Source organism: Bufo gargarizans, chromosome 3 (genome assembly GCF_014858855.1).
Source record: "Bufo gargarizans isolate SCDJY-AF-19 chromosome 3, ASM1485885v1, whole genome shotgun sequence".
Classification (NCBI taxonomy): Eukaryota; Metazoa; Chordata; class Amphibia; order Anura; family Bufonidae; genus Bufo; species Bufo gargarizans.
In genome coordinates, this window is record NC_058082.1 from 342,043,797 (window position 1) to 342,071,248 (window position 27,452).

Genomic DNA, 27,452 nt, shown 5'->3' on the forward strand with positions numbered 1-27,452 from the left:
GCAGTTTTTCCACAACATATCCACCTTATCTTAAAGGGATTGTGCGGCTGGTATATATTGATGACCTATCCTCAGCATAGGTCATCAATATATGATCGTCGAGGTGTCCAACACCCGGCACCCCCGCCAATCAGCTGTTTGAAGAGGAGGTGGCAATTACACTGCCCATCGTCTCCCTTGCAGCGGCGGCGCAGTATAATTACAAGCAGTGATGGTCAATTCGCAGTGTTCGCCAGCGAACACATGCGGGCTGCCATCTTTAGTAAGCTAGATTCACCCGTCTGGGCGATGCACAGGTAAGCCCTTACCTGTGCCTGTGCCGCGAGCCGGTCCGAAATCAAATGCGGTCATCAGGAGCAGGCAGTTCAGAGAACAGCCCGATGAAGGCCCCCGGCGGCTGTTCTCAGAACTGCCTGCTCCCGGTGACTGCATTTGATTTCAGACCGGCTCGCGGCACAGGCACAGGTAAGGGCTTACCTGTGCATCGCTGGACGGGTGAATCTAGCTTACTAAAGATGGCAGCCCGCATGTGTTCGCTGGCAAACACTGCGAACTGACTATCACTGATTACAAGAACTGTCTCTATTCAAGATGGCAGCACCAAGACTTCCGAGATGACAGGCAGTGTAATGAGGAGGAAGCAGCTCTCGCATGGAGGGCCACCACTTCTTCAGACAGCTGATCGGTGGGGGTGCCGGGTGTCAGACCCTATCCTGAGGATAGGTCATCAATATACTCTGCCTGGACAACCCCTTTTATAAACCCTTTTGTAGATTTACACTGCAAATTTGTTGGGCAGATTATCGGGTACTAACATTTGTGCCAGCGCTCATTCCAGTGTAAAGGTGCCGTTTTGCTCATTCACCTTGTGAAATGATTGTTGATGCGGACATGTAAATGATCATTTCTGGGCAGCAGATCGCTCTGTGTGAAAACCGATCTGCTGCCCAGAAACATTGTATCTGTATGAAGACGATCGATTGCTGCAGTGATTGCTAGCCCCATACTGTAGAGGAGATTGCTACATGTAAAGCAGCTCGTCATCTCCACCGAGGAGTAGAAAATTATCAATAACTGTCTGCACATCAGTGGAGATGAAGAGCTGATTTACATGTAGCAATCTCCTCCACAGTATGGGGGCGAGCAATCATTGCTGCACTCGATCGTCTTCATACAGATACATTGCTTCTGGGCAGCAGATCGCTGTTCACACAGTAGAATCTGCTGCCCAGAAATGAGGATTTAGGTGTCCCATTAACAATGATTTCACCCGATTAAACAAGCTTTTCCTCGTTCATCGGGTGATCTGTTGCACCTTCACACATGCTGATCTTTGGGAACGAGCACTCATACGAACATTCATTCCCAATTATCTGCCAGACAATTGCCTTTTGTAAATCTGCCATTAAATACTTAACTTAAAGGGGCTGTCTGAACACAAAAGTTTAGTTATAGTGCAGTGGCTGGATTTGGGGTGGGTCCAAGACTATGCTGAGTCACCCAGACACAATTGAGTTGTCACCACGTGTTGCTGCTCTTCATGAGGGAATGGTAAGGCGTGGAGCTCCCCAATAGGAAAAATATCCAGAATGTCAGGGTCTGCAGTAAACCAGGGTGCTTCTTTACTGAAGGAACTCAAGTGCAAAACAATACAGGCGAGGCATTGGGCTGTCTTCTCCAGTCTCCTCCCTGGCAGAAGAAGGTTGGGTGCTGAGGAAAGGCCTGAGCTAGTTGTCCATCTCTCTCTCAGAAGGCTGGTACCGTGGCCTGAGGCTGGTGGCCCAGGGTCTGTGGCTCAGTTGATCGGCTGGCTTTCTGGTCAAAGGGCTGGTGACCCGGCTTCTGTGGCAGATTATCCCCATCTCAGCATCTTCTTCTGGTTATTTGTCCAGTCTGGCAGAGTCTCTTCTACTAAAACAACTGCTCTCCTTATAAACAGTATATAACTGAACTAGAACCTTCTAATGGGTGGGCTGAGTGGAGGAGCATGACCTAAACAGAAACAATGTTGCAATTTTTAGTCTGCCATAGACTTGTATAGAGTTTCAATGCAAGTCTATAGGAATGACTAAGCAGTTTTTCCAGACATAAACAAGTCTTCAGGGTAAACAACAGAACTAAACCTAGACAGTCAAAAGGTCAGCGTGTCCCTCCATATTTTTTCATAGTCCTTTATAGTAACTTTGGAAGATTTCAAACTTTTCAGTGCATAAACATAAAGTCAAAAAGTCTCTCAGTATTAGCTGGCTGTGCATTAATCTCTTCCACAGTACAGTACAGATATAGTGCAATAGCAGCGCTTATGACAGTGGTGAACCTCCAATAGAGGCAGACGACACAGCTGTTATGGGGCCCCTGGTGGAAGGGGGCCCGCAGTGGAGGATAGGCCCAGCTCACTAATTACAGTTGTATAGCTACCTGTGAAAAGATAATGTAAAAGGTGGTAAAGGACCTTTGGTGATGTTATCAACCATGTGACCAGTGCAGGAAGCCAAGGAATAGCAGAGCAGCAGAAGTCTGAAGGATCTTTGGTGATGTCATCATCATGTGACCACTGCAGAGGTCTGGTGAAAGCCCTGTGTGGATGTGGCTGTGAGGGGATGGTGCTTCTGTGTGGTGCCTGCTGAAGCAGAGGTTTGTCCTGGGATAACCCATATAACATCCTATAAAAGCTGGGAGTTGTAGTTCTGTCCTATCCATGTAATTTCAACTTATGCCCTAGTATAGTCTGGTAATGCTGGGAGTTGTAGTTCACTCATACTTCCTCTCTGTAATGTATACTGATGCCACATAATAAGTCTGGCCATACTGGGGGTTATAGTTATTTCCTTTTAAAGTTCTCACCTAGTACAACTGGATGATGTCCTATAATAATCTGGACATGTTGGGAGTTGTAGTTCTCTCTTCTTAGGCTGGGTTCACATCACTGTTTAGTTCTCCGTTATGCGTGCAGACTTTTTTCCGTCTAAAATAACGGATCTCAGGCGGAAATGGCTGAAACGGATGCGGAATGTGTGAAATACAGGATCAGTTTTTTCCTTTATTTTTCTGTTCTTCTGACGGATCACTAAACAGTAATGTGAACCCGGTCTAATACTCTCTCTGTGTAATATCCACTTGTATCCAATAACAACAGCCTGGGCATGCTGGAGTTGTAGTTCTCTCCACTTTTACCTCTCCCTCTGCTGCCCCCTAATTTCCAATAATAACATTCTGGTGATGATGAGGCTTGTGGTTCTCTTGTCACTATTATAATGTTCTGCAGCAGCTGAGGTGTGTATTAGGCTTTGGTCACATCTGTGCTGGTGATGTTCGCTGTTCTGCCGTCATACCATAGAAGCACAACAATGAAAATCACCGCAATTCCGGATCTGGCACTTCATGGATGACAACACCTGATGGATCCCGCTGACTATGATGAGATCTGACTGGTTCCATCTGCCAGGTTATAAAATTGTGTCCAGCATTTATGATCTGATCTGCGAATGATGCTCCTAAGGCCTCTTTCACACTACCGTTTTTTTTTTCCGTTTTGCGGTCCCTTTTTTGCGTTCCGTATACGGTCCGTAAACGGAACCATTCATTTCAATGGTTCCGCAAAAAAACGGAATGTGTTCCGTATGCATTCCGTTCCGTATTTCCGTTTTTCCGTTCCGTTGAAAAGATAGAACATGTCCTATATTTGGCCGCAAATCACGGTCCGTGGCTCCATTCAAGTCAATGGGTCCGCAAAAAAAACGGAACACATACGGAAATGCATCCGTATGTCTTCCGTATCCGTTCCGTTTTTTGCGGAACCATCTATTGAAAATGTTATGCCCAGCCCAATTTTTTCTATGTAATTACTGTATACTGTATAAGCCATACGGAAAAACGGAACGGAACAACGGAACGGAAACGGAACCACAACGGAAGCAAAAAACGGAACAACGGATCCGTGATAAACGGAACGCAAAACACTGAATTCAACATACTGTAGTGTGAAAGAGGCCTAACATAGATGTGTTCTCTAGCATCATTATGATGTTCTGCAGCAGCTAAGGTGTGTATTATGAAGTTCTGCGGCAGCTGAGGTGTGTATTAGGAGGTTCTGCAGCAGCTGAGGTGTGTATTATGAAGTTCTGCAACAGCTGAGGTGTGTATTAGGAGGTTCTGCAGCAGTTGAGGTGTGTATTAGGAGGTTCTGCAGCAGCTATGGTCTGTATTATGATGTTCGGCAGCAGCTGAGGTGTGTATTAGGAGGTTCTGCAGCAGCTGAGGTGTGTATTAGGAGGTTATGCAGCAGCTGAGGTGTGTTTTAGGAGGTTCTGCAGCAGCTGATGTGTGTATTATGAAGTTCTGCAGCAGCTGATGTGTGTATTATGAGCTTCTGCAGCAGCTGAGCTGTGTATTAGGAGATTCTGAAGCAGCTGATGTGTGTATTATGAAGTTCTGCAGCAGCTGAGGTGTGCATTATGAAGTTCTGCAGGAGCTGAGGTGTGTTTTAGGAGGTTCTGCAGCAGCTGATGTGTGTATTATGAAGTTCTGCAACAGCTGAGGTGTGTATTAGGAGGTTCTGCAGCAGTTGAGGTGTGTATTAGGAGGTTCTGCAGCAGCTATGGTCTGTATTATGATGTTCGGCAGCAGCTGAGGTGTGTATTAGGAGGTTCTGCAGCAGCTGAGGTGTGTATTAGGAGGTTATGCAGCAGCTGAGGTGTGTTTTAGGAGGTTCTGCAGCAGCTGATGTGTGTATTGTGAAGTTCTGCAGCAGCTGATGTGTGTATTATGAGGTTCTGCAGCAGCTGAGCTGTGTATTAGGAGATTCTGAAGCAGCTGATGTGTGTATTATAAAGTTCTGCAGCAACTGAGGTGTGTATTATCAAGTTCTGCAGCAGCTGATGTGTGCATTATGAAGTTCTGCAGGAGCTGAGGAGTGTTTTAGGAGGTTCTGCAGCAGCTGATGTGTGTATTATGAAGTTCTGCAGCAGCTGAGGTGTGTATTATGAGGTTCTGCAGCAGCTGAGCTGTGTATTAGGAGATTCTGAAGCAGCTGATGTGTGTATTATGAAGTTCTGCAGCAGCTGAGGTGTGCATTATGAAGTTCTGCAGGAGCTGAGGTGTGTTTTAGGAGGTTCTGCAGCAGCTGATGTGTGTATTATGAAGTTCTGCAACAGCTGAGGTGTGTATTATGATGTTCGGCAGCAGCTGAGGTGTGTATTAGGAGGTTATGCAGCAGCTGAGGTGTGTTTTAGGAGGTTCTGCAGCAGCTGATGTGTGTATTGTGAAGTTCTGCAGCAGCTGATGTGTGTATTATGAGGTTCTGCAGCAGCTGAGCTGTGTATTAGGAGATTCTGAAGCAGCTGATGTGTGTATTATAAAGTTCTGCAGCAACTGAGGTGTGTATTATGAAGTTCTGCAGCAGCTGATGTGTGCATTATGAAGTTCTGCAGGAGCTGATGTGTGTATTATAAAGTTCTGCAGCAGCTGAGGTGTGTATTATGGGGTTATGCAGCAGCTGAGCTGTGTATTAGGAGATTCTGAAGCAGCTGATGTGTGTATTATGAAGTTCTGCAGCAGCTGAGGTGTGCATTATGAAGTTCTGCAGGAGCTGAGGTGTGTTTTAGGAGGTTCTGCAGCAGCTGATGTGTGTATTATGAAGTTCTGCAGCAGCTGATGTGTGGATTATGAAGTTCTGCAGCAGCTGAGGTGTGTATTATGAAGTTCTGCAGCAGCTGATGTGTGCATTATGAAGTTCTGCAGGAGCTGAGGTGTGTTTTAGGAGGTTCTGCAGCAGCTGATGTGTGTATTATGAAGTTCTGCAGCAGCTGAGGTGTGTATTATGAAGTTCTGCAGCAGCTGAGGTGTGCATTATGAAGTTCTGCAGGAGCTGAGGTGTGTTTTAGGAGGTTCTGCAGCAGCTGATGTGTTTATTATGAAGTTCTGCAGCAGCTGAGGTGTGTATTATGAAGTTCTGCAGCAGCTGAGGTGTGCATTATGAAGTTCTGCAGGAGCTGAGGTGTGTTTTATGAAGTTCTGCAGCAGCTGAGGTGTGTATTATGAAGTTATGCAGCAGCTGAGGTGTGTATTATGAAGTTCTGCAGCAGCTGAGGTGTGTATTATGAAGTTCTGCAGCAGCTGAGGTGTGCATTATGAAGTTCTGCAGCAGCTGAGGTGTGTATTATGAAGTTCTGCAGCAGCTGAGGTGTGTATTATGAAGTTCTGCAGCAGCTGAGGTGTGCATTATGAAGTTCTGCAGCAGCTGAGGTGTGTATTATGAAGTTCTGCAGCAGCTGAGGTGTGCATTATGAAGTTCTGCAGGAGCTGAGGTGTGTTTTATGAAGTTCTGCAGCAGCTGAGGTGTGTATTATGAAGTTATGCAGCAGCTAATGTGTGTATTATGAAGTTCTGCAGCAGCTGATGTGTGTATTATGAAGTTCTGCAGCAGCTGAGGTGTGTATTATGAAGTTCTGCAGCAGCTGAGGTGTGTATTATGAAGTTCTGCAGCAGCTGAGGTGTGTATTATGAAGTTCTGCAGCAGCTGATGTGTGTATTATGAAGTTCTGCAGCAGCTGAGGTGTGCATTATGAAGTTCTGCAGGAGCTGAGGTGTGTTTTAGGAGGTTCTGCAGCAGCTGATGTGTGTATTATGAAGTTCTGCAGCAGCTGATGTGTGGATTATGAAGTTCTGCAGCAGCTGAGGTGTGTATTATGAAGTTCTGCAGCAGCTGATGTGTGCATTATGAAGTTCTGCAGGAGCTGAGGTGTGTTTTAGGAGGTTCTGCAGCAGCTGATGTGTTTATTATGAAGTTCTGCAGCAGCTGAGGTGTGTATTATGAAGTTCTGCAGCAGCTGAGGTGTGCATTATGAAGTTCTGCAGGAGCTGAGGTGTGTTTTAGGAGGTTCTGCAGCAGCTGCTGTGTGTATTATGAAGTTCTGCAGCAGCTGAGGTGTGTATTATGAAGTTCTGCAGCAGCTGAGGTGTGTATTAGGAGGTTCTGCAGCAGTCAGAGAAATATAAGTTGTGACTGGATTAAATATTTTAGCTTTCTTGTAAAATGTCTAAAACCAAAGTTGAATAATAGTCGAATATAATCACCATATAAATGCTAAAATCGAAAAAATTCAATTATACAATCAACTTCCACTTAAAACTTGATCTTACTAAAATGCATAAAACGGCCAAAAATTTGAGTTAATAAGTATGCGATGACATTCGTGGATATGTAAAAGGTTCAAATCCGATCTTTATGGTAAAGTAGTTCATGAATTAAAACCAGAGCGAATGATCTAGAATGGAATAGATAATGTCACTTGTTCATAGAAGTACCGTACTATATTATTCCATCCGTCCATCCATATCATCGCATATAAGAAAAACGGCAATCCTTTAAATTATGCGTTTCTTAGTTTAGTTGCAAGTATTCATAAATGACTCTACTCACTTTATAGTTGCTTCAGCGTCTCCACCAGAGGCGTCCCTCGTGGTGTATAAAGACTCACCCACCTTCGTATTGCTCTCTATTCTGTATATATCTATTCGGCCGCGTAGTTTCAATTTCGCGGTGAAACTGGCGTCTCACGTGATGCTCCTTCACGCGAATTGTGTAACGGAGGTTGTGGTGTTTCAAGGGGGAGTTGAATGAAGCTTGAGTAGTATGGATGTCGAATAAATCGGAAATGGAAATCTTTCTTGATCCTTTATAAATATGGCAAACACTGTGTGCGGGTAGTGGTGGGTAGTTGCGATCTCTGATTCTTCCAGACGCGTTTCGAGGTCCTCTAACCTCTTCCTCAGTGGCCATGAGCGGTCATGAATACTTGCAAGTAAACTAAGACACGTAGAATGTATAGGATTGCCGTTTTTCTTATATGCGATCATATGGATGGACAGATGGAATAATATAGCACTTCTATGAACTAGTGACATTATCTATTCGATACTAGATCATTCGCACTGGTTTTAATTCATGAACTACTTTACCATAAAGATCGGATTTGAACCTTATATATATATATCTACAAATGTCATCGCATATTTATTAGTTAGAATTTTTGGGCGTTTTAGGCATTTTAGTAAGATCAAGTTTTAAGTGGATGTTGATTGTATAATGAATTTTTTTTGATTTTAGCATTTATATGGTGATTATATTCGACTATTAGTCGATTTTAGCATTTATTCGAATAAATTCGTTTAATTTTACCTACCTAAAGTCCTTTGGTTTTAGATTGTTTTGGTGGTGAGTGCTTGTTTATCTATTTATTTATTTAATCTATACAGTTTACCAAGTGACTGGGTGAGCCACTTTTAAACTAAGCACCCCACCACTAATAAATGAGTTGAGTGAGCCACTATATCAATAATTAATCCTGTAAAATGTCCCTGTCCTATTCCTCTGCCAGCATGTGTCGCACTGTGATCTGACTGACCAGTCCGGACCTGACCTGATCCCGCAGTGTCACCACCAGTCCAGACTCCAGTCCAGCTCCGGCCCTGACTGCGCTCTGTCTGCAGCACAAACATAAGTCAGCATTGGGGAGGAGGTGAAGCAGGAGCAGGCACAGTCCATGGGGGAAGGATGGCACATTATATAAGAAGTAGCAGCAGCGGGCACAGTTCATCGGGTAAGGCTAGGTAATCACTTGCGATCAGATTTCGGTATTCTGTTCCAGCATACCTGCAGAATTCCAGAATCGCCAGATCCAGCATATGCCAAACACTGCTGGCACAATAATGGGCTCATTCGAGAGACGGCATGCTGCTGTATTTTACCCTTTGTTTTTGCCAAAATCTGCAACGGAGGCTTCTGCTGGAACGTCTGCAGCAGATGTGCACATACCCTAAGGGGTGCTATATGTCACTCACAAGGGGGCCCAATTCAGATTCTTGCCATGGGGCCCAGTGATTTCTATGTACGCCCCTGGCTCATGAAGAAGACATATTACAATAAACATATAAAATGCAGTTCAACAATATAAAACAGCATAAGTGTAAACAGCGCCATAAATCATAGTTCAAGTTAACCCTTCCAAATGCACTAAAGTAGGCAGCTGATGGCTTTGTATAGTAGCAATAGGGGCAAATATTCACAAACCTCCACAGTCCAAAGTACCCTTTGCTCCAGGGCACTACAATTGTACTTATACATATGTAGCGATCCTCATCTTCGTTCTTAACGTGTTAAATAAACAATGGCAAGAAAACGTTACTTTCTCAATGGCTTTTGTCGGGAGATATCACTGTGGTGTGTGTTACCACAGTCCCTTTTAGTTCTGCTAGATTTGTATCCATAGATATACTGAACAGCTACAAGAGGGTGGAGGGAGATGATGCTGCAGTCTTTTTGCTTCTGCTGTGAGAGGGGGGAGAGAGCAGTGGGTGAACAGCACCGCTGTCACGGCAGACAAGCACTCAGACACACAGAAAAACCAACAACCAGGCTCTGAGCGAGAAGCAGGGGAAGGGTCACCTCCTAGCTAATCCCTGACCTCTCTCCCTGCACTGCTCAGCCCACAGGCAGACCTTGGTGGTAGGAATGCTGTGTCCTCGTGCCTGGGCTAATACACCCTAAATTCCCTGAGGTGGTGAAAAGGGGAAATAGGAGCAGCCTGCTCGCACAGAACCTGGATGGGAGAGAAGATACCAACACAACTAAAACAGCAAACAACAAGAACAGAAACCACACTTATCTTATCAGAGCTGTGACAGAAAACCTTCCTTCCTTGCTTGCTTCCTAGGCCAGACTGATTTCTATAACCCGCTCAGAGCACTGGAATTGAGAGCCATTTAAACTAATGACCCCACCCAGTGCACCTGATGGGAGGCAGATCCAGCACGACTCCAAAACAAACACTAAACACGTGCTGTTATTCTGGCCGACCTCCGCACATAGTCAGAGCCGGGCATGACAACTGCACACATCCACCACAAAAATGTAATACACAAAATATGCCAATTCCATGCAACATTTCTGCGCTTGTTGAACTTTCCTGTCTTTTTTTACCCCGCGATTCACGTCCCGGCCATAAAAAGTGCAATGTATTTATATCGTGGGGTAATTTCTCTGTGTGCGAGGATCCAATCAGCTTTGTTTCGCTTCCATCCATCCATCTGTAGAACAGCAATAGGACATAATTGTTGATGTCTGCGGCTGCCATCAGCCTTCTTGTAGTAGAAATACTTGTCAGCGAGGTACTGTATTGTGCAATCATCTGGCATTGTTCACACATTAACGTGGTTAAAAATAAAAGTAGTTTGGACTAATAATTGTCAGCAATATCTGTGAGAGATGAAAATCCTGGCTCATTCCCATCATCTTCTTTTAACCAGTCCCCTACACATAGTGATGGATCCTCGATGGGGCTAATCCCTGTCCAGTTAGTGCTGACAGTGCCTGACTTTGTCAGGAAATAGTTCACACATTTTTTTAGGAGGAATAATAGAGGACCTAACATATTTCGGAACCAAGCTTGGGTCTCTTAGGCTCCTTTTGTGACTTCAGTTGTCTACTTGGAGATACCCAGTCTCACCATTGATGATCAGATTGGGCTTCCCTTTCGTGCAACACGCAAAGAAAGAAACATGGCGCCAGTTCCCATTCAACTAGTTTTAGCATTGTGTGACATTCTGAGGCCGTCCTTCATTTATACATTGCGAAGGGGGGAGGGGGGGGGGGATTAGGTAGCAATGTTTTCTGCAAGCCTCCTTCAGCACAGCAAGGTGTAACTTTTTGGGTGGTTTATGCCACACTCGACGTTCTTCTAAAAAGTGAGCGGCTGTTATGAGCGACAGGGTCTCCTGCCTGTTTATCGCAGATTTTATTTGAGGCCGTTGCCTTATACCTAGAGTGACCACTTTCATAACCCCCATAAGGAGGACACCATACTCGGGACAATCCAAGGTTCCAAACCTGACTTCGGATTGCTATTTTAAAATGTTTTCCAAGACGCAGATGTAATTACTGAATTAGTTCACCTCGCGTGACTTCGGGTGAAATGAATTTTGCCTACACGGAGGCGATACATTTTAATGCTGTACGCAGAAACAGCATTAAAACCAAAGTGCCTGAATGAATCGACTTCGGATCTCTGATCCGTACCTCGATTTGCTCAACACTAGTACAACACAGAATGGAAACCGTAATCTAGATACCAGCGTCAGAGGACATTACAGGGGGAGATATAAGAGGGGAGGACTACAACTCCCAGTATGTCCAGGTTGTTATTGTGGGATATCCAAAGACCTTGCAGGGAGGGGGTGAAAGAGGAGAGGACTGCAACTCCTGGCATGTCCAGGCTGATATTATGGGATATCAAAGTAAGGGAGAGGGTATAAGAGGAGTGAACTGCAACTCCCATCATGTCCAGGCTGCTCTAATGTGATATCAGAGCATCTTACAGGGAGGGGGTATAAGAGGGGTGGACTACAGCTCCCAGCATGTCAAGGCTGTTATTGTCTGATATCAGAGGACATTAGGGATGAGGTATAGGAGGAGAGACCAACATCTTCACTGCTGGACTCTGCTCCCGCCTGCATTGATCACATGATGGTGACATCATCACAGGTCCTTACCACTTCTCCTCTCCACTGCTGAGCTCTGCCCCCTCCTGCACTGATCACATGATGGTGACATCAATATAGAAGGACCCCTGTACTCCACTTTGAGTTTCAGTATAAAGCTTTATTTAGTGCGGTTCCAGTCAAAAAACGTTTTCGGCTGAATAGCCTTCTTCAGTGTAACCGGATTGTGGCCGCAAGGTGTGCAAAGCTGAGTGGGGGTGAATTCCCTCAGTGGGTGGCAGGATACGCTGCTCTTGGTTGGGCTCTATGTCCCTTAGGCACGTGGTCCGGGAGGCTGAGGCCTGTAGTCCGGGTAGCCTCAGCCTCCAGGACCACGTGCCTAAGGGACATAGAGCCCAACCAAGAGCAGCGTATCCTGCCACCCACTGAGGGAATTCACCCCCACTCAGCTTTGCACACCTTGCGGCCACAATCCGGTTACACTGAAGAAGGCTATTCAGCCGAAAAAGTTTTTTGACTGGAACCGCACTAAATAAAGCTTTATACTGAAACTCAAAGTGGAGTACAGGAGTCCTTCTATATTGTATATATCTGGTTTGGGAACCATCTCCTAATACCCACGCTATCCAATTGGAGAACTATCCAACCTTATAACGTCATGATGGTGACATCATCACAGGTCCTTACCACTTCTCCTCTCCACTGCTGAGCTCTGCCCCCTCCTGCACTGATCACATGATGGCGAGAGGTCATTTTGCTCTTGCGTTGTAACAATTTTGGATGCTGATTTGGCGCAGAAACGCACACCTGTGTATAGGTAACTATAGGCTCCCAGACCAGCACCTGAATCTGAATACTTTTGTAATTGCATGTAATTCAAAATATAGTATAGCCACTGAGTTATTTACTGAAATCTATCTGTATAGTGCCACCTGCTGTTTGTTTTTTTCCCTCTTATTTATTTGTCCTGCTCACTAAGAAGGCCGCACATGCTCAGTTTCATCCTTCAACTGCCCCCTGAGCTGTGATAGGGAGAGCTGAGACACGCCCCCTGAGCTGAAGCAGAATAGACCCTCCCCTTGAGCTGCCAGCTTGATATAAATCTAGCAGAGCAATGAATGGGGAGATCTCTGGACCCATGGGAGGTCCAGGGCTGGTTCTAGCTTTGTTAGAAAGAGGTTGTCATGTACTATATGATGTCTGATTTTCATTTTTTTCATTAGTCATGGGAGAATCCCTTTAACAGGGCCGTTGCTAGGCACCTAGATCCGGGGCGTAGGCCCCGGATTACAAGCATTTTGCCCCAAACTTTCTCCATTGCTCTGCACTGAGCCACCAGTGTGGAGCTGCCTAGCTCCGTATGAGTTTAGCAAGAGACGCACTAAACATATAATTAGGAGCTCCATTTACTGCCAGTCTAGTGTAGGTGATTGAGCCAGCAGCCCCGCACTGGTGTCTCAGTATGGGTCTATGAAGAACGTCCTGTAGTTATCCTGGGCCCTTAAGCAGGTCTAGCAGCTGAGCACCGCATCCCAGACAGGACAAGCAGATTACAGAGCTGTTGTGTCCTGTCCTCACCAGTGCCGGTGTAACGTTACATTACCCTAATTCGTGAGATTTCCCTACCTCCTAACTTCCGGTCGCACCGCTAATGACGTGAGGAGGCGTTCCTGAGTATTGACGATCTGCGCATGCGCAAACGGACAGTTTAGGGAAAAATCTCACAGCGGAGTTCAGCTGCAGTGTCCCACTGCGCATGCGCCGGAGAGCCTCAGTAGGGAAATATTACGGCCCAGTGCGCAAGCGCGGCTACCTCCAGAACATCCATCCGATCTCCTCGCCTGCGCAATGTGGGGGTAGGGAGATCTCATGGGCATATTTTCTGTTAAATAAATATATATATATATATATATACACTGTCCGTTTGCGCATGCGCAGATCGTCAAAACTCAGGAACGCCTACTCACGTCATTAGCGGTGCGACCGGAAGTTAGAAAATAGGGAAATCTCACGAAGTAGGGTAATGTAACGTTACACCGGTACCAGTAAAAGGGATGTGTAAATTGCCTTTTCCAGCCCAGCAGCAACCAGTGCCAGTGTGAAGGAGCACAGAGAAGTGCAAGCAATGCCGGGAAGCTACATGTAAGTCCACTGTCATCCATGTCTGTTTATGGGCCCATCAGTGTGTTACACTATAACCGGCTTCTAGGAGCTGTGCACATACTGTATACTGTGGGTGGAGGAGCTGTGCACATATACTGTATACTGTGGGTGGAGGAGCTGTGCACATATACTGTATACTGTGGGTGGAGGAGCTGTGCACATACTGTATACTGTGGGTAGAGGAGCTGTGCATATACTGTATACTGTGGGTGGAGAAGCTGTGCATATACTGTGGGTAGAAAAGCTGTGCATATACTGTATACTGTGGGTAGAGGAGCTGTGCACATATACTGTATACTGTGGGTAGAGGAGCTGTGCATATACTGTATACTGTGGGTAGAGGAGATGTGCACATATACTGTATACTGTGGGTGGAGAAGCTGTGCATATACTGTGGGTAGAAAAGCTGTGCATATACTGTATACTGTGGGTAGAGGAGCTGTGCACATATACTGTATACTGTGGGTAGAGGAGCTGTGCATATACTGTATACTGTGGGTAGAGGAGCTGTGCATATACTGTATACTGTGGGTAGAGGAGCTGTGCACATATACTGTATACTGTGGGTGGAGGAGCTGTACATATACTGTATACTGTGGGTGGAGGAGCTGTACATATACTGTATACTGTGGGTGGAGGAGCTGTACATATACTGTATACTGTGGGTAGAGGAGCTGTACACATGGACTGTATACTGTGGGTAGAGAAGCTGTGCACATATACTGTATACTGTGGGTGGAGGAGCTGTACATATACTGTATACTGTGGGTGGAGGAGCTGTACATATACTGTATACTGTGGGTAGAGAAGCTGTGCATATACTGTATACTGTGGGTAGAGGAGATGTGCATATACTGTATACTGTGGGTGGAGAAGCTGTGCATATACTGTGGGTAGAAAAGCTGTGCATATACTGTATACTGTGGGTAGAGGAGCTGTGCACATATACTGTATACTGTGGGTAGAGGAGCTGTGCACATGGACTGTATACTGTGGGTGGGGGCGCTGTGCATATACTGTGAGTGGAGGAGCTCAGTTTTGAGTAGGGGGGGGGGGGGGTTGGGGTAGACATATGCCTTGGGCTCGTGCCCCTGATGTTTTAAGACCCTAGCGACACCCCTGCCCTTTAATCTTGGTTATGTCATGAAATTCTACTGAAACCCTACTGTTACAGCGCATGCTCTACACTGTACCTGTAATGTTCTCTTGTCTTTCAGGAGCTGAGATGGTTAATGCGGCAAAAAAAGAGAAGAAAAAAAATTACCCAGGAGAAAAAAAATCTGCAATGAAAGTAAACATATGAGAGCAGTGGAAAATACTAGTGCGGTTTCAGATTCGCACGATGTGGAGGTTATGTAAGTGCATTTTTAAAGAGGAATCTAACTCCTTTTCCCATTATATCCCTGTGGTCTGGCTTTTATTCTGTCCCAGTGGGGACTGGGGAAGTAGCGTAGCTCTGGCAGGAGACCAGAACGCTGGTCCAGGATCTGATTTCGGTGATATGCCCCCAGCTGGAGGCTGCGAGCTCCCTGGGTGGCTGCTGGATGCTTTAGAATAACAGTAATTCTCCTTAGGGGGGACATTTAATTTATTTTTTTGCTAAATGTACTTGTAGGTATACTATATACCGTATGTGTATCAGCTCATTTACATCTATATATCCTATTGCCTATTTATTTTTGCCAATAGGTCATAGCGTGTCGCATAGTGGAAACCTCTGCAGTTCAGCGCTGTATACAGCACAGTATGGCAGTATTATATCCCAGTAATTATCCTCTAAGCCTGTTCTGGGAGGAGAAGAAAGGATGATGGATCTCCTTAGCAATAGTATGATGTGAGCCCTCGGTGGTGCTCATATTTCAAGAAAAAAAGGTTAGGCTTCATGCACACGGCCTGGTCCGTATTTCAGTCCGCAAACCACAGATCCACAAAATACAGACACCTTCCGTGTGCGATACGTATTTTTCTCACTCCCATCAATAGAAATGACTATCCTCATCCACAATTCAGAACGGAATAGGGCATGTTCTATAACTTGCAGAACGGCCACACAGATCCCCCCCAAAAAATGGATGTGTGCGTAGCTCTATACAAAAGAATGGATCAGTGTGCTATCTGCAAAAAAATCCGGATGTGTGCATAGCCCCACAGAAATGAATGGGTCAGTGCGAGATCCGTCGAAAAAAACACCAGTACCACGCGGATAAAAAATATGGTTGTGTTCAAGGGGGCGTTATTTATAGTATGATAAAATTTATACCATTTTCTGACATGCTTTCTGTATCTATTTCTCGTGGTTTTCATGATCTCTGCTTGCTGTGGTAGAATGGAGACCCGTATTATTTACATTCAGCGATTCTGTCCTGGTTGTCTTGTAATAAGCCTTCCACTGGTGTGGTCATCACATGAACAGGACACCTAGGGTATTACATGCATCCCTGAAGAATGGGCGACCATGTAAATGGAAGGCGGCAGCTGCGATTTGCATAATCTCCCTACTCAGGCTAATGGGGGTAACAAAGTGGTGTAAATTGTATAGGGTCTAGGGTATAACTATTACTGCTGACGCCACCGACATTGACCCCCCAATCCAGTGCACATGCCTCGTTATCAAAGGGCAATTAAAGGGGTTGTCTCATCATGGACATAGGATATGCCCCCATTGTCTTATATACGGGACCCGCACCTATATCGAGAACGGAGCCCCGCAAGGTGGTGGCTGGAGGACTCTGGTCCGGCCACCACCAAGCCGACTCCCCATAGAAGTGAATAGGAGCATACCGCACAAGCGCGGCCCCCGCTCATATTCATTTCTATGTGGCCGACGGAAATAGCGGAGCCAGCACTCGGCTATTTTCGCCGGCCCCCTAGAAAATGAATAGAGAGTGGCTGCGCATGCGCAGTGCGCCCTCCTTCACTTGCGGGGCTCTGTTCTTGATATAGGTGCGGGTCCCAGCGGTGGGACTAGCACCTATAGGACAATGGGTGCGTATCCTAGAGATATGCCACCATTGCCCATGATGAGACAACCCCTTTAATGTTTATTATAAAAATGAAATGAATTACACTTGTAGCACCCTGGAGCAAGGGTACTTTGGACTATGAACATTTTTGGACATTTGACCCTATCACTATGATGAAAAAGCCATCAACTCCATACTTTATTGCACTTTTGCTAATTTGCACAAATTTTTTAGTTATGCTGTTGAGTGCACTGCTTTATATTGTTGAACTGCAATATGTTTATTGTAATATTTCCTGTTCATTGGCACTGTTATTACACTATAGCTGCACTGCAGTGTGGAAAGGGTTAAGGCACAGCCAGATAATATTGAGAGACTTTAGGACTTTCTTTTTATGCAAAGTTTTGAAGGGGAAAAAACAGACACACTGACCTTCTGACTTTCTGGTTTAACTCTGTTGTTTATGTCTGGAAAAACGGCATATTCATTCCCATAGACTTGCGTTTAAACTCTATACAAGTCTATGATAGACAGAAATAGTAACATTGTTTCTATTTAAGTTGTGCTTCTCCACTCAAACCTTCCCACTAGAAGGTTCTAGTTCAGCTAGAAACTGTATTTAAGGTGAGCAGTCAGAGCCCCTGGTGGTCTGCCGATTGGAACTGGTGCTTGGTACGAGAGACTCTGCCAGTCTGCAGATAGGGGCTAGTGATTAGTAGAAGAGAATGCTGACATGTGGATTCTGAGCCACAGATCCAAAGTTACCAGCCCATTGACCAGGGAGCCAGACGAACAGCTGAGCCACAGACCCTGGTCCCCTAGACTTTAGCCAGGGTAGCAACCTTCTGAGAGAGAGAGGGACAGCTAGCTCAGGCGTTTCCTCAGCATGAAACCTTCTTCTGCCAGGAAGAAGACTGGAGATTCCAGCTCAGTGCATTGCCTGTACTGTTTTGCACTTAAATTTCTCCAGTAAAGAAGTACACTGATTTACTGCAGACCTTGACTCTCTGGACTTATTTCCCATTGGGGTGCACCACGCCTTACAATACTTTCTGGAGAGCAACAACTTGTGGTAACACTTCAACAGTGTCCGGGGGAACCCAGTGTAGCACTGGGGCCACCCCAAAACAGGCCACTGCAAATGGTCATGAGGTACTTTGGTAGGTTGATGGTTTCATTGAATATTACCTATGAAGCTTAAGCCTACATTTTTGAGGAGCAAACAAAGGCTCATTTACAGATCTCTCCATGTAAAGTTTTATCCTTCTGCTTCCAGAACTATTCCTTCCCCGGAGGCAATAGCTCCGTATGGCAGAACAGTTCATGACTATTGTGCAAGAAAGCTCAGATCATGTTGAACATTAATCCCCTCGCCCTGTAATAGCTTTTCATTATTGACTGTCTTGTACTTTCTCCTCGCAGATCATTTCCAAACATGGTGTTTATCTCTCTGTTTGTAAACTGCAGATCGGCCCTTTTTCCAGTAAAACACATGAAGTAGTGAATTACCATTAGGCATCTGGAAAATCATTCCGGGTCTGTAATGTCTTGGCTAGAAATCACCCTGGTAATGGTTTTATATATAAAAAGTCACTTAACAGAGAGAGAGTCTGGAAAGTGGATTCAGATTAAAAAAGAAAAATAGTAATGAAAAAGAACCGATGAATAGAAGGTTAGATAGATAATAGATAGATAGATAGATAGATAGAGATATACTCCAGCAGCCCAGGAGTAAGCAGCACTGAACATGAGCTCCCTTGTTTTCATCACTGTATACCTTGTAATGAGCAAATTTTAAAACAAAATATGGGAAATATCGACTCCATGGGATACACAAGCGAGCAGGACTAAAGCTCTTCATGAAAAAGGAAAAACTTATGGATTTTAAAGGACAAAACAAGATTTTTGCTTAGAGGACAGACAGCAATTAACAGGACAGACTACAAACAAGTACCATCATCATCCAGAGTCCAGAGAACTGAGGAACCACAGGTAAGAGCTCCTGCTCCAACACCAAACACCCCACAACCTCACTAGAAACTGCTAGAGACCAAGCTCCATAGAAATAAGGATATAATTTAGGAAATGGAAAACCACAATTTGGAACAAGGAATGTCCAGCAATGTAGATGAGGAAAAGACACAAGCCTCAGCCAGCAGGGGTTCAGACATCCCTGAGATAACGTACTCAGAAGGGCTGAGGAGCACTCAAGAAAGGAAAGCTGTAAAGGATGCCACCATTCGACAGAGTCCATAGACCCTCTACGCTGATTTCACTTATAAGAAGCCACAGAGGAGGAAAACAGACGTATTGTTCTTCACTGAGAAACCGTCTGCCTGGCACACAGCCTTCTGCAGACATTATATTAACGTATCAAAGTGCGGCATCGACAGGGGCCGACAGATCAGGATAAAGGAAACAGGGGATGAGGAGGACACTGTACTCACCATAAATCTATACAACACTGGCACCATCATGATGCAAGTCAATGAGGACAACTTAACACAGTTTGAAAGAACCTTTCCTCATATCAAAAACCTGGCCCAAAAATACAAGTCAGAAGAAAAACCAGAGACAACCCCCAAAGAGCCCCCTGAGGCTTTAGGTGAGGATGCTTCCCACCCAACACCCTATATTCTCAGATACTGCTTATCTCAATTAGAAAGAGACTTCGTTCAATTCAAGGAAGAACTTCAAAGAAACCAAAGTGACAAAAATGCAAATGACAAAGCAGTTAATGAAATAAACAAACTGAAATGTGAATTTACAGCAGTTCTGGCAGAAATGCAATGTAAACTGCATGCCCTACAACAAGAAAATAGAAAGCTACAACAAGAGATAACAGATCTAAAGACGCAGATACAGAATCAGGAAGGGGCGTCAGGAAAGAGCACAGACACAATGACAACCAGCATCCAGAACTTTATACCAAAGATACGTAACACATTAACAATACCAGAAATGAATGTAACCACACCAACCAATAGCGGATTGCTACACATGGAGACAGAGCCAACAATTATTAGAACCCCAAGCACAAACCAACATGAAGACCCAGTAACAGGACCGAACAGCACCCAGGAAACCTTCACCAAACAGCAAGCGGCTGTTAGCCCCAATTTCAGGATACAGTACTAATCATAGACTCCAATGGGAAATACCTGAACATGAGGTGGATTTTCCCAAAAGACAGGGTTAAAATCTTTTATTGTGCAACGATCGAACAAGTCACAGCAGTTATCAACGAACCACACTTCACCAATCCAACCAATATCATCATGCATATGGGTACAAACAACCTTCAAGACCATCAGCAGCAGATCGAGGAACAGCTGGCAAAAACTGCACAATAGAAGTTCCCGGCCAGTAAAATAATAGTGTCATCCTTGCTGCCTAGAAAGGATGTGCCCAACGATACCATCCAAACCATTAACACTGAACTACCAGCTAAGATCAGCTCTGTGCCAAACATCACCCTGGCACAACACCCCACCATCAACCGCCTTTATTTATATGACAGCAAACACCTCAATAAGCAAGGAGTCAGTCTCCTGGCCAAAGAAATGAAGGACATTGTACTAAACAGAACCCCCCGGCCTAGACCCTACACAGGCCAATTTGGAGACAACAGGGAAAGTTCACCGACAACACAAAGACCTCAAGTATTAAACGCCACACCACAAACAGGAAACAACACTGTGTACCCCAATGTGGGCCACCAGAGGCAAAAACCATGGAGGAAACCACCCGCCTCACACAGAGAAATACAGAGCGGAGACCTAGACAAGATAAAAAAAAAACTGCTCAGAACATTATGTAGAACATTCAAGTGATTGGACAACACAAGCCTTATCTATCATACCAGAACCAGTCAGACCCCCAGCTTGTCCTATGAAACCCGCTCATTACAAGGTATAAGGACCCACTATGACATCCTTTATAATCAGCAGCTGGAACATCCAAGGTCTGAATGCCTCAGCCTTTGGATGTAAAGTAAATGATCCAGACTTCACCCAGAGTTTGAGAAACATTGACATTCATATCCTTCTAGAAAAATGGACTAAGGCAGAGAGCGAGTCCCTGGTGCCCACTGGATACAGGGAAATCTCTGTCTCGGCCCTGAAAAATAAAACCACCAAACTTGGCCGCTGTTCGGGAGGAATACTAGTGTGGTATAAAGTGGAGCTCCATGAGCAGATCAGACCAGTGAAACGGGGAAACAGTCATATCTAGATCAGAATAGACCGCTCCATCCTCACCTTTCACTCCGACATCTACCTCTGTGCGGCCTACATACATACCACCACCTGAGTCCCACTACTACAACTCAGAATGCTTTGAGATCCTGCAAAGGGAAGCCGCCCACTATCAAACCCTGGGCAAAGTCCTTATCATGGGAGACCTCAATGCCAGAACAGGCAGGGAAAGAGACTACCTGACGACAGATGGAAACATCTATATATATGGAGCACAGACCGACAGCGACAGCTCAGTACATACAGAGAGGAACGGTTACGACAGCACGATAAATAAAAGCAAAAAATTGTTGTAATCTTTGCTGAGCCTAGGACTCCACATATTCAACGGTCGCACCAAGGGAGACTCTCTAGGAAAGCCTACATTAAACTCCCATGTGGGTAGCAGCATAGTGGACTACGCCATCACAGACATGGACCCCGCAAACATTGGGGCCTTCATAGTCAGCCCACAATCGCACTTGTCTGATCACAACCAAACATCCCTATTAATTAAGTCCACAAACAAACCACCAGGACAAATAACTCAAGGTGCACAATAAACCAGAAATCCAAGGGATGCTCTACTACTTCAACAACAAGGTATTTGAGATAAACCCAGAAGGAGTCAATCAAGCTGTAATATATTTATTAATAATATATTTTACACCACGGCAGAAATGGCTGACCTGAAAAAGTAGAGCCACCTGAAGCAAAAAGAAGATAACCCCAACACTTGGTTTGATGAGGAGTGCAGAGCTGTAAGGAAGACCTCAAATAAAAAGCATAGAGATCCCAACGACACCAACCTGCGGGAAGTCTAAGACACAACGCAGAGGCAATACAAAACCCTCCTCAGAAGGAAAAAGCAAGAATATACCTCAACCAAACTTACACAGCTTCAAGATGCCCTCCAAGATAACTCCTTCTGAGAACCACCTGGGCACAAATGAGAAGAAAAACAACTTCCATATTCAGAACCGCAACATCTGGCTCCAGTATTTCAGAGACCTCTACAGAGACATCCTAAAGCAAGAACGTAACCCAGACCAAGAACAAATGAGGTCAAAACTAAAGAGCATGTAAGAGATACTTAAAGAACTCCAAAACCTGCTTGACTCATCCATAACACTGCAGGAGATATCAGAGAGAATATTAACCATAAGAGGTAAAAAAGCCAGCGGCACAGATGGCATCCCACCTGAAATGAATAAGTACAGCCACCAGTAATACAGGCAGACATAGCAAAACTGTACAACATTGTGCTAATCGCTGGCTACTTCCCCCAAGCCTGGAACCAAGGTGTCATAACCCAACTACCGAGGTATATGTGTCAGCAGCAATGTGGGGAAAACTATTTAACAGCATCCTGAACCATAGAATCCTCGGCTTTCTCACCCAGCACAATGTACTCAGTAAAAGCCAAGCAGAGTTCATGCCAAACCACCGCACCACAGAACGCGTCTACACTCTGCACCACCTCATCCAGAGCCATGTCCACAACACAAAGCAGGAAAAGATATAAGCTTGTTTCGTGGACTTTAAAAAGGCCTTTGACTCGGTGTGGCACTGAGAATTGCTCCTGAAGCTATTGGAGAGCGGAATAGAAGGAAAGACATACGACATCATCAAAAGCTCCTACACCGAGAACCGATGCAGCGTGAAGTTAAATGGGAAAAGAACGGCTTACTTCCAGCAGAGCCGAGGAGTCAGACAGGGCTGCAGCCTCAGTCCAACTCTCTTTAACATTTACATCAACGAGCTGGCAGCGGCTCTGGAGTCCTTCTCAACACCAGGTCTCATCCTCCATGACACTGAGGGAAAATTTCTCCGGTATGCGGATGACCTTTTCCTACTATCACCAACTGAGAAAGGTCTCCAAGACCAGGTAGTCATTCTGGAGAAATTCAGCACCACATGGGCCCTTCCCATCAATTTAAAAAAGACCAACACTGTGGTGTTCCAGAGAAGGAAAACAAAGTCAGCCAGGCCCCCTACCTTCACCCTACACAACCACTCTCTCACAGTCACCAACAGGTATACCTACCTGGGCCTGATAATTGACCAAACTGGGAGCTTCAAATCAGCCATTGAGGAGCTGAAAGACAAAGCATGCAAGACCTTCTACGACATCAGAAGACGACTATACCATCTCAAAGCACTCGTGAGGGTCTGGCTTAAAATCTTTGACTCTATCATTGCACCAATCCTCCTGTATGGCAGTGAAGTCTGGGGCCCTCACATGTACCCCGACTGGTCAAGATGGGATTCCAGCCCAACAGAAATATTCCACCTGGAATTCTGTAAGCATCTCCTCCAGGTCCATTGGAACAGTGCCTGTCGAGGGGAGCTGGGCAGATTCTCTCTGCACTTTACAATCCAGAAGAGGGCGCTAACATTCTGGGGCCATCTACATGGTAGTAGTGAAGGCTCCTATCACCATAAAGCCTTGCTACACCAAAGGGATCCCAGGCCAGGCAAAGCCCCAAAATCAACTTACTGAAACTCAGCCCGACCAGAAAATCACCCCACACCACCTCACAAAAGCTAGGATCAGGAACACAGTAAACAAGAGATATGAGGAATACGTCAGTAAATGGAGGAAGGAGGTGAGAGCATCACAGAAGCTGACTGTGTACAGAGCCTGCAGGGAGACTTCAAACTGGCCCCATATCTGGAGAAACTAGGAAAACCCAGAGACCGGAAAATCCTGAGCTGCTACAGACTGAGCGCCCACAGTCTGGCCGTCGAATCCGGACGGCATAGACAGAGCTACATGCCTAGAGAAAAGCAGACTGTGCCAGCAGTGCCACCTGGAGGCGGTGGAGGATGATGCCTACTTCCCGATACACTGTCCCAAATACTCAGCAGCGAGGGGCATCCACTTTAGGAGACTCTCTGATCTACTCCCAGACTTCAGCTACATGAAGGAGGAAGAGAAACTGCCCATCCTGCTGTGAGAGGAAGAGACCACTGTGGACATACAGCACAATATATCAGTGCCTGCCACAGACTGAGAGGAGCCTGATATGCCATGGACTCCGATACCCTGACCTGGGGTGTGTCCCCATTTCTCAACCCCATATTTCCCACATGCCTTGGCAATACTAATATATAATTTTTAGACCTGCCACTAAAGGTTTATTTATTGATTGATATTAGATAGATAGATAGATAGATAGAGCATAGATAGCTAGATAGATAGATGTCCCAGTAAGAGGACTGAAACTTCGCTTTGGTGATTAACCACTTCAGCCCCGCTAGCTAAAACCCCCTTCATGACCAGGCCACTTTTTACACTTCTGCACTACACTACTTTCACCGTTTATCGCTCGGTCATGCAACTTACCACCCAAATGAATTTTACCTCCTTTTCTTCTCACTAATAGAGCTTTCATTTGGTGGTATTTTATTGCTGCTGACATTTTTACTTTTTTTGTTATTAATCGAAATTTAACTTTTTTTTGCCAAAAAATGACATTTTTCACTTTCAGCTGTAAAATTTTGCAAAAAAACCGACATCCATATATAAATTTTTCGCTAAATTTATTGTTCTACATGTCTTTGATAAAAAAAAAATGTTTGGGCAAAGAAAAAATGGTTTGGGTAAAAGTTATAGCGTTTACAAACTATGGTACAAAAATGTGAATTTCCGCTTTTTGAAGCAGCTCTGACTTTCTGAGCACCTGTCATGATTCCTGAGGTTCTACAATGCCCAGACAGTAGAAAACCCCCACAAATGACCCCATTTCAGAAAGTAGACACCCTAAGGTATTCGCTGATGGGCATAGTGAGTTCATAGAACTTTTTATTTTTTGTCACAAGTTAGCGGAAAATGATGATTTTATTTTAATATTTTTTTTTTCTTGCAAAGTCTCATATTCCACTAACTTGCGACAAAAAATAAAAAATTCTAGGAACTCGCCATGCCCCTCACGGAATACCTTGGGGTGTCTTCTTTCCAAAATGGGGTCACTTGTGGGGTAGTTATACTGCCCTGGCAATTTAGGGGCCCAAATGTGTGAGAAGTACTTTGCAATCAAAATGTGTAAAAAATGGCCTGCGAAATCCGAAAGGTGCACTTTGGAATATGTGCCCCTTTGCCCGCCTTGGCAGCAAAAAAGTGTCACACATCTGGTATCGCCGTACTCAGGAGAAGTTGGGCAATGTGTTTTGGAGTGTCATTTTACATATACCCATGCTGGGTGAGAGAAATATCTTGGCAAAAGACAACTTTTCCAAATCTTTTATACAAAGTTGGCATTTGACCAAGATATTTTTCTCACCCAGCATGGGTTTATGTAAAATGACACCCCAAAACACATTCCCCAACTTCTCCTGAGTACGGCGATACCAGATGTGTGACACTTTTTTGCAGCCAAGGTGGGCAAAGGGGCACATATTCCAAAGTGCACCTTTCGGATTTCGCAGGCCATTTTTTACACATTTTGATTGCAAAGTTCTTCTCACACATTTGGGCCCCTAAATTGCCAGGGCAGTATAACTACGCCACAAGTGACCCCATTTTGGAAAGAAGACACCCCAAGGTATTCCGTGAGGGGCATGGCGAGTTCCTAGAATTTTTTATTTTTTGTCGCAAGTTAGTGGAATATGAGACTTTGTAGGGAAAAAAGAAAAAAAAAAGAAAAATCATAATTTTCCGCTAACTTGTGACAAAAAATAAAAAATTCTAGGAACTCGCCGTGCCCCTCACGGAATACCTTGGGGTGTCTTCTTTCCAAAATGGGGTCACTTGTGGCGTAGTTATACTGCCCTGGCAATTTAGGGGCCCAAATGTGTGAGAAGAACTTTGCAATCAAAATGTGTAAAAAATGGCCTGCGAAATCCGAAAGGTGCTCTTTGGAATGTGGGCCGCTTTGCCCACCTAGACGGCAAAAAAGGGTCACACATGTGGCATCGCCGTACTCAGGAGAAGTTGGGGAATGTGTTTTGGGGTGTAATTTTACATATACCCATGCTGGGTGAGAGAAATATCTTGGCAAAAGACAACTTTTCCCATTTTTTTATACAAAGTTGGCATTTGACCAAGATATTTTTCTCACCCAGCATGGGTATATGTAAAATGACACCCCAAAACACATTGCCCAACTTCTCCTGAGTACGGCGATACCAGATGTGTGACACTTTTTTGCAGCCTAGATGCGCAAAGGGGCCCAAATTCCTTTTAGGAGGGCATTTTTAGACATTTGGATCCCAGACTTCTTCTCACACTTTCGGGCCCCTAAAAAGCCAGGGCAGTATAAATACCCCACATGTGACCCCACTTTGGAAAGAAGACACCCCAAGGTATTCAATGAGGGGCCTGGCGAGTTCATAGAATTTTTTTTTTTTGCATAAGTTAGCGGAAATTGATATTTTTATTTTATTTATTTTTTTCTCACAAAGTCTCACTTTCCGCTAACTTAGGACAAAAATTTCAATCTTTCATGGACTCAATATGCCCCTCACGGAATACCTTGGGGTGTCTTCTTTCCGAAATGGGGTCACATGTGGGGTATTTATACTGCCCTGGCTTTTTAGGGGCCCTAAAGCGTGAGAAGAAGTCTGGAATATAAATATCTAAAAATGTTATGCATTTGGATTCCGTGAGGGGTATGGCGAGTTCATGTGAGATTTTATTTTTTGACACAAGTTAGTGGAATATGAGACTTTGTAAGAAAAAACAAACAAAAAAATATATATATTTCCGTTAACTTGGGCCAAAAAAATGTCTGAATGGAGCCTTACAGGGGGTGATCAATGACAGGGGGGTGATCAATGACAGGGGGGTGATCAATGACAGGGGGGTGATCACCCATATAGACTCCCTGATCACCCCCCTGTCATTGATCACCCCCCTGGTAAGGCTCCATTCAGACGTCCGTATGATTTTTACGGATCCATGGATACATGGATCGGATCCACAAAACACATACGGACGTCTGAATGGAGCCTTACAGGGGGGTGATCAATGACAGGGGGTGATCAGGGAGTGTATATGGGTGATCAATGACAGAGGGGTGATCACCCATATACACTCCCTGATCACCCCCTGTCATTGATCACCCCCCTGTAAGGCTCCATTCAGACGTCCGCATGTGTTTTGCGGATCCGATCCATGTATCCATGGATCCGTAAAAATCATTCGGACGTCTGAATGGAGCCTTACAGGGGGGTGATCAATGACAGAGGGGTGATCACCCATATACACTCCCTGATCACCCCCTGTCATTGATCACCCCCCTGTAAGGCTCCATTCAGACGTCCGCATGTGTTTTGCGGATCCGATCCATGTATCCATGGATCCGTAAAAATCATTCGGACGTCTGAATGGAGCCTTACAGGGGGGTGATCAATGACAGAGGGGTGATCACCCCCCTGTAAGGCTCCATTCAGACGTCCGAATGATTTTTACGGATCCATGGATACATGGATCGGATCCGCAAAACACATGCGGACGTCTGAATGGAGCCTTACAGGGGGGTGATCAATGACAGGGGGTGATCAGGGAGTGTATATGGGTGATCACCCCTCTGTCATTGATCACCCCCCTGTAAGGCTCCATTCAGACTTCCGAATGATTTTTACGGATCCA